Raw genomic sequence first — 15986 nt, 5'->3', positions numbered from 1 at the left:
TTCGTATTGCTTTTAGAGCGTTTCTGTTCACGGTTATTGTATGCGTTACGTAATGCAACGTTCACTTTTACGCCATTGTCGTAATAGCGTTTCGCCGAATACAACTCTCGCGTGCATTATTATAACACATATCTTCAATCTGCATCCAAAGTGACAGTGCGAATTTGCCTAATGACATCAGAAACGCGGCTTTCGAGTTCTGGATTATTTCTTTGAAAGGAAAAATAATCAAGCGCCACCACGTGCTACGACGTGCAAAGGAATGTAATTTTCTCGGGTTACTGCAATTTTCCATGGGTTTCTCAGTCATGCGCCGCACTCGTTTCTTCGCTCGATCCTAAGCGTACTTCTCTTCAACAAGCATTTCTCTAATTGCATCCTTATATTTTCACGCCATATATTATCAATCGAGAATTATTTTTACCTCAAAGCTCAATTTCCCGATTCTTCGCCTTTAATCCAGATTAGCATTCTAATCCTGCTGATAAATGAATGTGCTACGTCCTTTTACTTTACGTAAGTTTACTTTATGCAAAGATATCAACAATAAGGGATTGTTTACTCAATTCGAAGCGCGCGCGAGAGTTGTGGATAGAAGTTATGCAGTATATTTTACAGCACGTTAATTAAACGGGCAGCAATCGCGGTGGCATGGACAGTTAAAAGTTTCTGAACATATATAAATCTGTAATAGATTTCATTACGGTTTACAGCGCGACATGACACTCTATTAAAACTCGTACAGAATAGCACGGAATAGCGTCAATTGCATGACAATCTTGTTCTCGACAACCAGACTGCTTTTTAATTTGCAACGAGGATTTTATTTATGTTATTTAAATAAAAAACGCAGGAAGAAATATCTTTCAAATAAGTCCAAATGAATTAATGAAACATTTTGGATCCATTAGTTACCCAATGTATGAAAATTGTTGCATACAGAAAACGAACGATCGAATTTTATAGATAAATCTAAAGAAGAATCTACAGTTTATTATTATGAAATTCTCATTAAATTTATATATTAGAAAAATATACAAAATAAACATCAACTTTTTTATAATATTTAACTCAAATATTAGAGGAATGACCACACGATCTAAAATCGATAGATTTGTAAATATTACACGAAACTGAATAAAATCAACTCTTCCTTAAATCATACAAAATTTTTTTATTTCGGTTTCTAACTTTAGTGTCAACTTCATTTATTATGACACTAAACTTTAATATTTTATTTAGGACTGAAGTATCTTCGAAAGAGGAGCCAATTAATGAGAACCTTCCGGGCAGCATGTTTCCGTGTAGAGTATTTGATTTATCAGGCAATGTACCTCCGTCGTAGGAAAGGACGAAATGGATTTCTTCAACCCTCGTCCATCACTCCAAAGAACAGAGAAGAGTGGACCGTTCACCAGATCACTCCTCCGCCAAGAATATAGACTAAAGCTGGAGCGTCGTATTCAAGTCACGTGTTAGGGAAGGACTCATTTTAATTACAGTAATTGAAAGGAAGGCCCTGTCTTCGCCTTTTCTTCCTTTCTTGCGATCACATTTGTATGGATCTCTTACAACAATCACGGCGCTATCAAGAATTTGTTACATTTGCTGTATCGATAAATGACAACGTGATTAATTCTTTATATGCATTGTGTAAATATAATTATAACTTGTACATAAATAAATATTGGAAATTAAATATAAATAATATATAATTTCTTTGCTATATATTACGATTTAACAACAAAAGCAATATAAAATTATGTCTAATTGTTTACAAATCATTTTTTATTTATTTAATAAAAAATTATAACTATTATGAGAGTGATTGAAATTCATTTTAATCAAAATAATAATTAAAAAAAGATTGTTTTAATGTTTTAATTTAACATTCATTTTACAAGTAATTATTGTATCTTAATATCATATTACCAGCATAATGTAGACAGTTTATTCTGGTCACGTGGATTAGGAAAAGAGAACTTCTTTCAGTAAAGGCAGTAATTGAAAGGAAGCTTTCCACATTTTCCCTCTGCCGACGCGAAGGAAAACGAGAGGGCTCCAATCACTTCCTTACTTATTCAGAAGAAGCAGTTTCATTGATTTTGATTGCCCCGCAATCAATCACAATATACAACTATTTATATCGTTAATTGAAAAAATAAAATGCTTTAACGTGGTAATTTAGGAAGGGAAAAATTAAAATGATTTTCGATTTTAGCAATTTATAAATAGAATACTTATTGTAAACAAAAAGTGAAAAATAATATCAATAAATAATAAAAAAAATATAAATAAATATAATAGCAATTTATACAAAAATGTTAAAATAAATATTCATATAATTAGTTTCAATATAATATCTTCAACTCTTATTTCTCAAAGATAAATTTATTTTTAAACAGCATTCTTGCAAAATTTCGAATTCTATTCACATAGCAGAAAAATCTCCCTCGTATTTCTCTTCCAATTTTCTCGATAAAATATTATTAAATATTTTTCACAATAAAAAAATTCGATAACAACATACTATTTCAACCGACTCTCTTTATTGTTTTTTATTTGAATTGCTATGCATAGGCATTCATACATTCGCAGTAATAGATTCAAAAAATTATTATTTTATCGTACAATTAATTGTAATGCAAATGCAGAAAAAGAGTTTTATTTTCAAGAGTATTATTTTCAAGTTATGAGTGACTGTTAGCTGAACATTTTATACATTTTCATTTTAATACACAAATTTTTATTCGTGTTTTATATACAAGTTGTTACTTTTCTCGGTCCCATTATTAAAATGCATTGAAAATCTGAAGAAAAAAAAGGTTTAGAAGTAATAAAAGATGAAAAAATGAAAAACAATAGAGATAAAAAAGAAAGAAATAAGAGAATAAATAAAAATAGGAATAATTAATCAGAATGAATTATAAAAATATGAAGATTTAAATCATGACAATAGAATGTAATGTAAATTATATTAATTATTCTGAAATAGGCACATATAAAATATAGAATTATGAAATAATAAATACTAATTATTAAGTAAAAAAGAATATAATATATCATACATCGTAAACCGGAAGTCCTAAAAATTGCAAGACAAGTATTTAAAAAATTAATAAAAATGAAAAATTAATTTATTGAAGATTGTTTTTCTATGCAAAGATAATTCATTGCGATTTTGATGCAGTATATGAAATACGAACTTCGTATAGTCCTGTGCTTTTATCGATCAACTCGAGCACGAAATGCATCGAAGTTGTAGTAAAGGAAGAAAACGCGATTACACACTTGTCGTTCGCGTAAGTCGTGGCTGGATTTCTTCGCTCGGTTTGACAGAGGTTTGCAGATGATATCATAAGTTTCTGTGAACTTTAATTATCGCAAAATAAAAGAATATAACTTTGGCCAACTCGTTAGAAGTTTGGTGACTGCAGATTCCCCCGAGAATGAAAATTATGCTCGCGCATCTTCCGCGCCACACATTCGCAGCAAATTTAATACCCGCGTAATAATGTCGAACTCCATGACCAAGCGAATCAGCTTTTGCACTACTTCGCAAATAAGGAAAGATCGCACACTTCGCAGGATTACACGAGTCGCGAAAGAGGATTTCATTGCGGTTAACTTCAAACATAATTTCGCAAATTTCAATCCTTTACCTTAGCAAAATTTTTTTTCTAATCGAGAGAGAGAAAATTTCACGTTTTATAGACATATAATAAAAAATTAATGATAAAACGAATTGCAGCAGATAGATATTAAATAGAACAAACAAAATAATATGGATATGGTAATGCATCCTATTTAAAAAATATATAAATAACTAAAGATCATATTATATGTATAAAATCAAGTTGTTTTAATCTTTAATTAATTATAAATCAGTTAATGTCAATAAACGTTCTTTCTTTTAGTTTAGAAAATATTTACAGATAATATTATACCTGTATTCGCGTACACAAGTTGATACGATTACAAATTACGATATATCGCAGTTGAGCAGTCTAGAGAAGAATAAGAACTGTTTTCGACCAGTAAAAGACCAGTAAAAAACGTAAAAACTTTTCTAATATAAAGTTCGTCCATTAGCACCGTAGATAGATTTCTTTCTTCATATGATATCTGCAGACATGTAAGGCTATTGTTATCACACTTGTCAGCATATGTTATATCTTTGAAAGCAGCAAAAGAACGGCACAAACCCATTCTATATTTCCAACGACATTTTTGCAGATTAGATGAAACTTTATAATGTTTATAATGTTAATAATTCTTCGAGAAATAATATCAGTATCGGCAATATCATAAAATTACATAGAAAGAATGGTTTTGTTAAAATATCTAAAAATTTAACTAGATATATTTGAAAATAATTCTATTACATCAAAATAATTATTTAGGACACAATCTGACTGCTAGAATGTAAAAACTTTTTACATTCGAATTGCTTGTATGTTCTAAACAATAATTTTAATAGTCTAACAAAATTATTTTCAAACTTATTTTTAGCTAACTTTCTAAATTTTTTAGCAACATCATTTTTTCCATGTAATATTGCAAAAACGATTATTTTTCTAATGTATTTTGATAATTGGAGGACAAGGAAAGATCGAAAATTTCCATTAGAATAGTAGTTAAATAACAATTTTGCGTGTTCTCATTAAAAATAATTAATTGAATAAGTAAAAAATTAGATGTCTTTGATATATGTTCTGGATATTTTACATTTCTTGTCTTCAAAGATTTAATTTACGGTTGTGTCACACATAATATTGTTGTACTTTAAAGAAGAAAATCCACAACAGCGTATTTTAGGCTATTCAATTTAATTTTTGTTTCTCACTTCGACGCTCGACCACCTGGAGCTAATTAAGTTCAACGTAACAATCGATTGAAAAGTTGGACGACCATCCGATAAATTTAATCAAAAGGATGAGCGCGAGCGGTGCGGTGGTTGCGACTCCTAACTAGATGAAGGACTCGGCAAAGTTTTCCGCGGGATTTTCCCACCGGCGCAAAATGGCGTGTGGTTATGAGCGATGAAACGGCGGTGAGTGCACTTCTTCACTCACTGGAGAGACGAAAAGTTTTATAGATATCGAATAAGTACTACGTAGAGGGAGAAAATGAAAGAAAAAGGCTGCTCCCTCTCCCTCAAACAGCCCTTCACAGGGCACTAAACCGGCTACCGCGAGAGACGAATTTCCACATTTAATTCCATGTCTCCCTCTCTCTCGTATTTGCTTTTTTTTCTAATGGCGGCTGTGTATGGCTTAAACTTTTTTTTACACAAAATCGTTATAAAGCGCGATTCCCAACGGTACCCTAAATTTTTTTATCGTTTTATGACTCGCATATATCATCCGGAAAATGGGAGTTTTGCAAGAATTTTAAGTAACATTACCACGCCAGTCGGCGGTTTCATATGAAAAATATTTTAAGTGAGTAATTTCCATAAAGGCTTCAAAAAATGACGAAATCTACATTTAAAGAATTATAGCTTTTGGATCGATTAACAGTAAGGATTATATTTTATATTTGTACGAGCAGTTAAGCTGACAATTATCAAATATTAATTAATGCAGCTTAGTTTAAAATGTCTGTTTTATTAATTTATTCAGTTTATCTTTCTCATTCCTCCCGGATTACACAAACTGAAATACTCAGACAAACGAGCAGCTATAATAAATGTAATATAAAATGTTATCGCGAATAAGCTCCAGCATTAATTTCTATGTTAATGAGTATAATGATCGCAGATACGCAAAGTAGATATTGTCTCAGCTGAAATCTACACACGGCATCGTTATGTTAATATCAAGGTGACCTCTAGCGATTTCGCATGTATATTTGGCGATGATAACAGCCTTAAGAGTTTTGTTTGCCGCAATATTATAACTAATATTGGCTTAATATTCATTTATTCATAATGCAAAATTCTCGTATTCCAATATCATATCGAATCTCACGACATCCTCTATTATATTCTATTTAGTTACGCTCGAGAATATATTGCTGGAATCCTTTACGACTATAGTAACATCATAGTCACGTATGAGAAACGCGAATCTATTAATCTCATATCGATTGGCATATGTACCCGTGCAATATTGTGTTACGTGACATCCCCATATAGAATCAATGTTATCCCATTATAGACAATGCCGCTAATCGATAAAGCGTAAAACCCCAGCACAGAACTTTATGCTAAAATTATGCGAGCCAGTATCGTAAATCACATCAGTCTATATTTATATCGCGTTTTCTGTTATCAAAGCAATCGGAAATTCTATCCTCTTAGGAAATGACACTATCTCATCGGATAATATTTATCAATTTGCTAACCTGAAATAGATTCAGTGAATTTTACAGCTATGTTCTCTCTCTCTTTCTCTCTCTCTCTCTCTCACACACTTTCTTTCACTCTCTGTATCTAAAATATTACTGTACATAAAATCGTGACTCTTTACCATTTTTAAATTAAGACTTATCGGTTTGTTCCATCACTTTACTAACTTTTAAAGGATAAGACTAATACAATTACAGAGTATACAAGTTTTTTTTTCAATCCACTTATCCATTTTATCTGGAAATAAAATTCAATAAAGCGCATTAAGAAAGTTTCATGAAAAAAGAGATTCGATATTGTCGATTCTGATCATTGCACAACAGTTGCTGATTAGGCCTACACATCTAAAGAATAATACATTAAAAACATTTTTTGCTTTATTTCAATTTATGTCGACAGAATTAATGAAGTATCGACTAATGCTGATGTATATAAATATATGTCCATATATACTCGGGAAAAAAAGTTTTATATATAATTATATAAAATTATATAAAAGTATATATAATTTTATATAAGTTTATATAATTATACAATATATAAAATATTTTTTCTCGAATAGGTATACATACTATTCGACGTTTTTATATTATACGAGACTGAAATTTTATATTCCCAAAACAGTATACAATATTGAGAAATAGATCACAATGAACTCTCTTTCAATGGTTCGTGGCTGGAAATTATATCAATAAAAACAGAACAATATTTTGCTATATAAAAATCCAAGTATTTAAAATATTTTCTTATGAGAGATACACGGCGAGATCACAGCAATAATGTCGTTTATCGCACAAATAAGATTTATATTAAAATTTAAAATTTAAATATTAGCTCTAATTATTTGTAATTACTTACAAAAAATTCTAACGATTATTTTTCATAGCATGTTTTTCAGTGTTAGTATATGATTCTGTTCTGAACAAAATATTATTATCAAAATATATTTCATCGATTTAAAGATAAATATTTTTTATAAAATAAATGAAATTAAAAAATATCATAAGATAAGTGAGATAAAAGGTACCAATCTTTAAATCGTTGAAATTTACTTTAGTAAAAATTTCCTCAGCATACATATTCACATCTTATTAATTTTTCACATGAGCGATATGTCTTAAGAAAAAAATCACAATCAATATGTCAGAATACGAGTGTATTGTACGTTCACGTTAATTTGTGGTCCAGCCGTTCCTGTCCGCGTGTCTTCACAGTAATTGACAATTTCGCACTCCAACATGGAACTAGTAATTAAGCTGCCATGCGTACAGCCGGATGTCGATTTTTTTCATTCAGTGACGAGACTCCGTCGACCAATCCTAGCCAGATCGAGCCCGTCCGTTTAATCTCGCTGACTTCTTTTTCTCTCATCCGGGGAAACGCGACAATTAGTTTTTGAACGGCTCTCTCGCTAGTCCGGAGTTTAAAGAGACAAAGGTTGAAAGAGAAGTACATTCGTTGGAAAAATATCACCATCGTATAAAAGAAAATATCTTTTCATAGACGAGTGATTGCAGAATGTCTATTTTCAAAAGACATCTCTTAATAGAGTTTACGTCATATCATTTGATATAGCTATAAAAATTTCATTTGTACTTGTAATGTAAAAGTAGTAACATACAAATAAAATTATCCTTGTATTATCGAAAAATTTTACTAATTTACATTTTAAGAAAAGACTACGCTGCTATTTATTTTTCTATCAATCCTATCGTTATGATCTATCCTTACAGAAATTTAACATTGGTAAGTAGTGATTAATTATTTGTTTTGAAAATAAAAGCATTGTTGTTTAATGCTTTTAATACTACAAAATAAATAATTTTCAGTATTGAGTTGATCAGTATATTAAATTTAATTTCTTTAAGGACACATCGTACAAGACATGAACAGGATTATTGGAGCAAAATGTTTCTTTTGATCGGAGAACACGCCGAAGCATAAACCGATACGGCTTGAATCCGGAAGGAAGATTATATGGGCAGTCGAATTATCTCGCGCAGCTGGTTAATACTCGAGCAGAATGGAATGATTACACGCGTATCTATCTGCACACCCGCTGATTCTACCCGGCTAGCTGGCAACGTGATGACACACGCAAAGCGAAACGTACGGGCGTAAATTGACAGAAATACTCGTCCATCTGCACGCCGACGTGGTTACGCGTCCGCAAAGTGCCTACGTCGACCAGCGGAATTAAATATGCACATGGCTTTTATGCACCTGTAAATATCAACGAGAGCTCGCATCAATTCCCTGATAGTGATGAGCATTTTTTTTTTTAATATCTCGCGTAATATTTTTGGATGTTTTTTTTTAAAGACTTTAGGGGAAGAGGTTTCAATTCAATGTTGCATTCTACGAATCGGTTCTGCAAACAGCTTTTTGCGCTTTCGATTTTCGTGATTCTGTCCCATTACGAATGGATGATCGAAGGAAATATTAATAACGCGCTACGTGAACGGTGACCGTGATTTGAATTTTTCATAGGTTGTGTTTCTTCAATCTGTCAATCGCTGAAGTCTGCATTATTTACAGCAAGGATAACTGCAATGCTTACCAAAATATTTCGTTTTATCAGAAAGGAACAGAACACATGAATAATAAGGATGGAAATTTGAGACTGAATCTTTTCAGAAAGAAAAATTATACAAATTCCGAATTGGATAATTTATATATATAATTTGCGGTTATTTATTGAAATACAAGTTAAATCAAAAAGTATCTCAGAAATATTCATATTTCATAATACTCATTCTCTAAAACCTTTAGAGTGAATCTCTTTGTGAAGAGTAAAATCTCACTTCTAAATTGAGCATTATTTTTTAAGAAACTAATTGACTTAATTGTAACTTTTAAGAATGAGATTTTACTTTAACAAATTTGGAAAGCAGTAAACACTAACAGTAACATAACATTAATGTTAGAATTTCACGTTTAACAATATAAATGTATGATACATATTTTATGTAACAGTTACTATTGGGTGCGAAATTATTATTATATACTTACTGTTACTTTTGCGTTTACTAAATAATACGGCGTCCAATCAGAAAGGGACAATCCCGAAGAAAGACGGAACGAAATTATTCTGCAAACATTCTTATATACGGGAAAATTGAAATGATTGTCATAGATACACTTATGCAAGTGACCAACGTGCGTTCGCAAGATGGACAAAGAGGATATGCAAACAAGTAAATATGCATATCGATCACGTGAGCTGCGCACCTCGAAGGGCAGCCTAACGCAATGTATATAATGTACATACATACTGGAATGATTGGCCAGTTGTATTCTGTCAGGCGTACATCCGGAAGTGCACGGTTCAATTACACTGTTCATGCTTAGTGTGAAATTCATGCGTGACAACAATCTGTGACACCGCACTGCCCCATAAAGCGACATATTGGAGAAATTAGTTAAAATTTGGTCAAAGCGACACGACGCGCTGACCGACCGAAACGGTCTGCATTTCCATTCGTGACATATCGTACAATTAGAGAAGATAGCATTTTAAAGTAGCGAGATCTATTTCTAATTTCTATTTCAAATTTTTTTGTATAATTCATATTTTTATTATCGGAAATTTTAGTCTTATTCAATTATGACTCAGTTAGATAAAATAATAGGATATCGATTTTTAAACAAAAATTGATTTGGCTAGAATTCAAAATTCCTATAAATTTCTTGTCTCTTCTTTCTGTGAATAATAAATGTCTCTTATTCTAATTTTATTAATTACGTTAATGCTAACGATTTATTGACATTTTAATAATATTTTCACTAGTAGGGGTGCAAAACGAGAGTATCGCGACTAATAATGACGTAGATGAATCCGAAAGCCGTGTATACATGGCCAAGAATCTTACGCTTCGTTCGCGTGAGCAAAATTTTTGACGGCAAGCTGACACGTAATTTCCTCACCTTCTTCCTTCACTCTGCTCAACTTCTGATCTCTAGATCCAAGTAGGCAAGTAAGTTTCGAAGAAAGGGTCCGATGCAATCGCTAGCGTTGAATGTTCGAGCAAACTCGGGCGATTCCTTTCATAACGAGGGAAGTCAGTTAAATCTGCAAGGAATACGTGAAGCAAATATATAATGCAACTTTGACAAAAAATATCTAAAAATTCACCGTATCAATATATTTTTACATTTATAAACAAATATTTTATGTACATTTATAAAATATAATTTTTTATTTTTATAAATATATTATATACATATATTTATATGATGATATATATAAGAACATAAAATAAAATAAAATAAATAAATAAAGCTTCAAAGGTATTATTTTATTATAATACATTAACAAAAAGCAAGAGAACTTCTTCATTAATGCGGAATGATTCTTTAAAGAAGAATTAACGGTTTACTAGAAATTAACTAAACGTTTTTCTTTTTAATGACATACAGCAGATCTCGGTTGATATATAATGTATGTTGATTCGTAGGAAAAGATTAAAACCATTAACATCGCTATTAGTGACGGCGCGATGTGACATCCCGGAACGATTATGTATCCTGTTGTACAAATCGAGTCGAAAAGCGGATGTCGAATGTCGCCATGCGCGTCGCGCACGGTTATATAAAGCAATGTGTTCTGGTGTTCCTGGTGTTCTCGAGTACACGCAAACAAGTGTATTCGAATAACGTAACAGAAATAACATCCCCGAAGGCACGCTCGCTTTATCCGCCACGGGATACGCATCGCTTTGTGTCGAGCTCCACTCCGAGTCGCGGATACGAAACAATATGTACAATGGCAACATTGTTGAAAGTTAACCGCGTGATAGCAAATGGATATCCCACTATGCGCATCGGAGATTCCTCTGAGAGGGTGAGACAGATAAATAGAGGGACAAGAAGAGAACGAGGACGAAATTGATTTAAATTTCGACCGCAAAAGTGGTCGGAAACGGGGACGAGCTGTAGAAGTGAAATAGCTCGATTTAATTGCGTTTGCGAACTATTTTCACCCTTCCATTTTCAATCAGTTATCTTCTTCAAACCCGACCTCGAGACCGATCGCGATGTGATAGGTGGCTATTTTTCTCTCTTGACGAACTGTAATATCAACAAAATGAAAAATGGTACACATCATTTATAGTATCATATATCTATATTGAGCGCTCAAAGTCGCAATTGAAATTGAAGTTTGACCGATAATTGATAGATTAAAATAGCACGTGGTAATTTTGTGGAAGTCAAATTAAAACTCTAGAGTCGAGAAAAGAAGAAATAGGAAAATGACACTTTAGCAATATTTATTAATTCAACTTTAGAAGCTTTAGAACTTTAGAATCTTAGGAAACAGAATAACTTTTGTTTTACTTAATGAATTATAATAATATTTTATATAATGTTCTGATTAATTATTAAAGGATTTACAAATACATACACACACACACACACACACACACACACACACAGTAACATTGTATATTTTATGGTTATTTAAGACTAAATTATGTAGATACACAAAATAAAATTTAATATTTGACCATGATATTCTTATATGTAGTTCGATGAATTGATATGTTTAATAAAAAAATTTGTTGTAGGCTTGTGTTATTAGTGATATTCAATACGAACATATTTTATGCATTTTATATCGCACTTTATGTTTATTAAACTTATTAGTTTTGTGGAATGTAGGAATTTTTTAATACAACAAATATATCCTATTTTTATCCGAAACATTTCAATCGCTTAAAATTTTTATTATATTTTGCAGAAAAATGTATTACACAAAAATATGTTGCAAATAAACTGCGAATACGATAAAAAGTAAATACGCAAAGATCAGGAAAGCGTACTATGAAACATGTGGGAGCATTAAAACAGGATTTGATGTGTCACGGCATTGAGTTATGGTTGCGGATAAACAGTAAAAAACGCGAATACGAGAGGAGAGGAGATATTTGAGAAATATCCTACAACCGCAGGATGTACGAGTCGCGGAGATAGCGCGGATCGATCGGCCACTTCATTAATGGATAAAGTGTTATGGCGGTAATCTCGTTGCCATGTATCTGCAGTTGGAACGCGAGCCAAAATCTTCCGCGTGATAATTATGTAATATTGCGCGGTTGCGCAAGTTGTGCGCCCGCATTGCGCACGTAACGAGGCGGTGGTCGCAACACTTTGCAATCGCAGTTACATGGATTACTTTGGCATTACTGCAGATAGCTTCTCATTATGGGCAATACAGAGACTATCAGCTTTAAAAGCGTACAGTATAATTTCTTTAGCTGAACTATAGAAGAATATTATTATGTATTCGAGGAAATGCAATATTTTTATAGATGATGTCGCATTATGAGAAATTAAACATTCAACAAGATCTTTTCGTTTATTCTATTGTTACAAAAAGTAACAATAGAAGAATATTATTAATTAAATAAAACGTATACGTAATATGAATAAACAAAATGAAATTAAAACGTCTGTTTGCATTACACGTTTGAATAAAAATGATAATTTTTTGCACAGTATTATTTAATTCATGTTTTAATTTATTTTAATTTTTCACTACAAAATAACTGTAAATAATTTCCTATTATATCTAATTCTTATCCATTATAAAGTAACTGTACAGTTTCAACAACTCACTTCTTTCTTCTCAATTGTTATTCTGTGAATTACATATGTACATATTATATAAACACGGAAAAGACATGATACACCAAATATTTTTTAATAGACCAGTATGTTTTAGATAATGCTATCCCAAATATTTTGACATACATATACAAGATATATACAGGGTGTTTCAAATTTTTTGAAAATTCTTTAACATTTTGCGATTTTCGCAATAGTTAAAAAGATATTAATTTCTAAGAATTTCTAATAAATTTCTAGTAAAATCGACATAAGACAACTTTAAAATATTTTTCAAAACTTTTAATCAAATATTTTACAAATTCTTTCTTAAAGATTTCTTAAACTTAATATTGTTTTCTGTCGATTTTAAATATACTGCTTACTGGGTTAATTAAAAAAAAATTATAAAAATTGCAAAATAGTAGAGGATTTTTCAATCAGTTTAGTCTGCTCTATCTGCCTATAAGCGATGTATCAAAAAGTTTGAGACACCCTGTATAATGTTACTGACACTGTACATTGTCGCTCTGTTAGAAACAAAGAAGAGCTTTGAGAAGAAGCTTACCCATCGTCACAGCTTAAGCTTTAAGAATAAATGAGCGCGCGTAAAATATGGAAGTTGCAGCAAATATGTGAAGACTTGATCGTCGCAGGACGGTAGTACATTTATCTGATAAAGAGGCTCATCAGTCATCGCGCGGTTGCATAAATCATTGGAAAGTTGGCGGCGGAGCGATTTGTAATGTCGGGAGCGGGATATCCCGTATTTTACGCCCAGGCTGTATTATTTCTGAGGGAGAAGAGGGTACGGGGATTCTCCGGGAAATGGTGCTTTATCACGTGAACGATAATTACTTGATATCAATCTAGAGCAATGTCATTAAGTGCCTAGCGCAATCGAAAAGCCGAACATGTATTATTGCCCGACTGCGATTTTTTCGCAATAATAATGAATTTTCAACTAGAAGTTATCGTGACTGCTATTCATTTCCTGGAACATCATTTGCTTCAAGCGGAACATTCGTTCCGACCGATGTACTTTTGCACGTTTAATTGCATTCGAACAAGCACTGCTTCAATACTGCGTAACGGTAAAACAGTTAAAAATATATACAATACATAGTATACTGTATATGTGATAAATAAAGAATATAAAGCAAAAATACACACACACACACACACACACATACACACACACACACACACACACACACACAGAAGATAATTCATTAAAAACGCAAACGTATTTCCTCTTCTCTTGGAGTCTGTGACATTTTGCAATTCAGAAAAAAAGAAATTATATAATAAAATGTCAAAAGAATATTTTTATAAATGCAAACCATAAAAATTATACTATCTTATGTTCCACACAACTCCATAATTTAAAAATCAAAAATTTAAGACACGTTGAATTGTTATCAACGGAATGTATTAATAATTTATATGCATACAATTAGTTTTCTTATGAGAGAAGAGATAGTTAAAATCATTGTACACTATTTTACCCAAATTGTTAATTATGTTTAAACAAATTATTTTCTATAATTAGAAATGTATAAACATAAATATATGAATATTATGTAAAAAATTAATTTAAAAAATACATATTCTAAATAAACTCATAAACTTATTTATTAAATAATTTAATTACTCTTCTCGCTAGCAATAAAAAAAAATAAAAAGATATACTTTTGTTAAAAATAGCTAAAATCTAAATCATATTGCAAAAACTATTATCGTGATCATCTATAACAACGCGATTCGCAATCGCAACCACTTCGATATATCGTGAAAGAAGACAAATGCCTTCTATCTCGCTTAAACCTCACTTTAGAGGAACTTTCGCGCTCTCAATCGTCGTAACGAGAAAATGATACTGTTCATCGTTTCTGGATACATGGACAGCGTATCCTTTGAATCGCTCCCAACTATATGTGTATCGTAGAATACAACTATTGATTTTGTACAGCGCCTGTATTTGTGTTTCCGCCTGAAGCTATACCGTGTACATCACTTAGTTCACCTTAAAAGAGAAAAAAAAGCTGACATAGCAAGAGATGTTCTGTGGTGATAGTAATACACACTAAAAACAAGCAGTGTTTTTCAAAGTTTTAAAAATGACGATAGAAAAACGTGAAGAACGTGAAGTAAAAATAAATGACAAAAATATAAGCTCGATATTAATATTGTCATTTTCACATGCAATCTTGAATTTTTATATGAACCATTAATATTGACATTTTTTTTTCTTTATTAATTATTATTATAATTTATTATCTAATGGTTTTCTTCCTCTGCTTCTTGAATTTTTTTTTTATACCACATTAATTTTATTTTGATAATTGTAAGAGATCTCGAAAAAGGATCGATATGTTTCTAAATCGTTCTAGTGTACCGCCGTCACGCGCGAATTCTGCCACTTCATCCGCAATTGATCGCCATACGCGAGAACGAAAAGAGAAAATAATGATGACGCACGAGTTCACCCTCTCTTCTTCATTCTTCTCATTTCCCGTATGGCATGCCACGAGATATCGGGCCGAATCACGAGTAGTAACCATTCAAGGAGGTAAGCTTTATATATGATCAGACGCGGTAGCAATTTATTCCTTTCCACCGTCGCCGTTCTCCACATCCTTTCGAATGGGACTTCTCTCCAAAAAGGAAAGCTCATTCAAGCAAAACAACAAACAGCATACAGCAGAACGTATTAAATTCATTATATGATATTTTTATAGATACGAAGCGTTTGCGTGGCTAGGCTAAAAATAATATCTTCTTCGAAAGAGGAAAAAATATATAAATTTAAAAAATATAATTGAATAAAAATTTAACAACAAGATCTATTCACACTGTTAATTCAAATAAATTCGATATTTTGATTCTTTATTCTTGATAACACTAATTATAGACAAAGATAAAAACGATCGTATTTGGACAAGTATGTGAATCTCAAAGAAATATATATATATATATACACGTTTCAAAAGTGCCGACAATGCTTTTGTTCCTCTCTCTCTCTCTC

Source organism: Atta cephalotes (genome assembly GCF_000143395.1).
Source record: "Atta cephalotes unplaced genomic scaffold scaffold00052, whole genome shotgun sequence".
Taxonomy (NCBI): Eukaryota; Metazoa; Arthropoda; class Insecta; order Hymenoptera; family Formicidae; genus Atta; species Atta cephalotes.
The sequence above is the reverse complement of the archived record's forward strand: the minus strand, read 5'-3'. Positions refer to the sequence as shown.